Raw genomic sequence first — 2477 nt, forward strand, 5'->3', positions numbered from 1 at the left:
AAACAACTAGTTAACAGAGCATATTTTTTACATAGGAGTAATAAATATTTTTTAATTTTATAATTTTTACTTATTTTAATGGACATCGGTCTTCCCACAAATCATACCAAATTAAAGAGATGTGATTGCTGTCATGAGCTTGGCTAATAAACCAAATTTTGTTTCCTTATGTAGCTTTAGAGAACTATATTATCAAATCCAGGGTTTATTTTTCTCCAGTAATTCCTCAGAGTGATTATTTTTATGGAATCTGATAATAGAAAATAATTATTTCATACCATTCAAGGTCTAAAAGGTAATCATGTTTAGTAGTATTAGCAAACCCAGGGGGCAAAAAGGATATAAATAAAATTTCATCAGAAACTCTTGCAATGAAGAAAAGAAAAAACATACACTGTGATTGTTCTGGAGTCTGATTTGGGTCAGAATAAGCACAAACCAAAAAAATAAATCTGAAGCACTTGTCTTCATTTTTCAGCCTTCAAGCCTTCTAATGATGCAGAGCTGTGCAGATAAATCTAAAATTTGAATCAGAAAGAAAAATGAAAAATATATAGCATTGAATCTGCAGTGCCCTTCAAAATCACCCTGGAATTTTTAAAGTTGTCATGATTGCACTTGATTTTGGGTATATTTGGTATACTTAGAAAGCAACTTGCTCCAAATATCAAGTCACTTTAAAATTGCCTTAGTTTGTTTTGTTTTATTTTAGAAGCTGATGACTTTTTATTCCTTTGACCAATGGTGTTGGCCTCTGGCAGATTAACCAGTATTGTTAGGGCAGTGGTTCTTAAAGTCTAGCTTGCATAGAATCACCTGGAAAGCTAGTTAAAATACATGTTCCTGAGCTTCACTATCAGAGACTGAATCCGCAGGTCTGGGTGGAGCCTGAGAGTTTGCATAGCTAACACACTTCCAGGTGCTGATGTACCACACTTTGATTAACATCAAGTCAAGAAGCTCTCTCTCTCTCTCTCCTTTTTTCTCTTGTTATCCTACCTGAGGATATTTTTTTCATTAATTTTAAGACAGAGTGGCTGAGTGGAAGGGGGAGGGAGAAGAAAGAGAGAAAGAGGAAAACATCAATGTAGTGATTGCCTACCACAAAACCCCAACCGAGGTACGTGCCCTTGACTGGGAATAGAACCCATGACCCTTAGGTCCTCAGGCCGGTGCTCTAACTGCTGAGCCAAACTGGCCAGGGAAGAAGCCCTCATTTCTTAAAATTTATTTATCTTAATTTATTTATCTTAATATGCGCTCGCTTCGCCAGCACATATACTAAAATTGGAATGATATGAGGAAGATTAGCATGGCCCCTGTGCAAGGTGACATGCAAATTCGTGAAGCGTTCCATATTTTTTAGATATGCTAAAAGGACTGCTATAAATAGTAGAAGGAATAGGAACAAAAATAGAACCACACTAAACAAAAATTGCAATAAATAAGTACATATCAATTATCACCTTAAATAGGAATGGTTTGAATGCTCTCATAAAAAGACACAGAGTAACTTACTGGATAAGAAAGCATGACTAACATATATGTTGTTTACAAGAGACCCACCTCACAACAAAAGACTCACATAGGTTGAAAGTGAAGGGATGAGAAAAAATCTTTCAAGCAAACAGAAAGCAAAAAAAAAAGTTGGAGTAGCAATACTCATATCTGAATATCTGATAGAGTAGATTTCAAAATGAAGACCATAACTAAAGAAAAAGAAGGCTACTACATAATACTGGAAAGATCTATCCAACAGGAAGATATAACCTTGGTAAACATATATGCACCCAATATGGGTGCACCAACAAATATTAAAAATCTTCTGGAGGACTTCAAAGGATAAGTCAATAGCAATACAATCATAGTAGGGGACTTCAACACCCCGCTGACATCACTGAATAGATCTTCTAGACAAAAAGTTAACATGGAAACACAGACTCTAAAGTAAGCGCTAGATCAAAAAGATTCCATAGACATCTACAGAGAATTTTACCAAAAAACTGCAGAATTCACATTCTTCTCACGTACACTTGGGACATTCTCAAACAGACCTCATGTTAGGACACAAACTAAGTCTCTACAAGTTCAAGAAGATTGAAATTATATCAAGCATCTTCTCAGATCACAATGGCATGAAACTAGAAATCAATTGCAACAAGAACATGCAAAGACATTTGAACACATGGAGGCTAAATAGCATGTTATAGAACAATGAATGGGTTACCATGGAGATAAAGGAAGAAATTAAAAACTTCCTGGAAACCAGTGAAAATGAACACACAACAACACAAAATCTATGGGATGCAGCGAAAACAGTTCTGACGGGGAAGTTCATAGCACTATAGGCCTAGCTCAAGAAGCAAGAAAAATTTCTAACAGAATATCTAACCTCACAACTTAAAGAACTAGAAAGCAAACCAAAAGAAAACCCCAGGGCAAGTAGAAGACAGAAAATAGTAAAAATCAGAGCAGAA

General features: G+C 35.5%; 1 non-coding gene across 1 annotated transcript; it reads left to right on the plus strand.

Moving 5' to 3' along the window:
* Positions 1–1257: 1257 nt before the first annotated feature.
* LOC118619406 lies at positions 1258–1363 on the plus strand. Its single transcript, XR_004957186.1, has one exon. It is a non-coding gene; the product is annotated as a U6 spliceosomal RNA (small nuclear RNA).
* Positions 1364–2477: the final 1114 nt, after the last annotated feature.

Source organism: Molossus molossus, unplaced genomic scaffold (assembly GCF_014108415.1).
Source record: "Molossus molossus isolate mMolMol1 unplaced genomic scaffold, mMolMol1.p scaffold_m16_p_6, whole genome shotgun sequence".
NCBI lineage: Eukaryota > Metazoa > Chordata > Mammalia > Chiroptera > Molossidae > Molossus > Molossus molossus.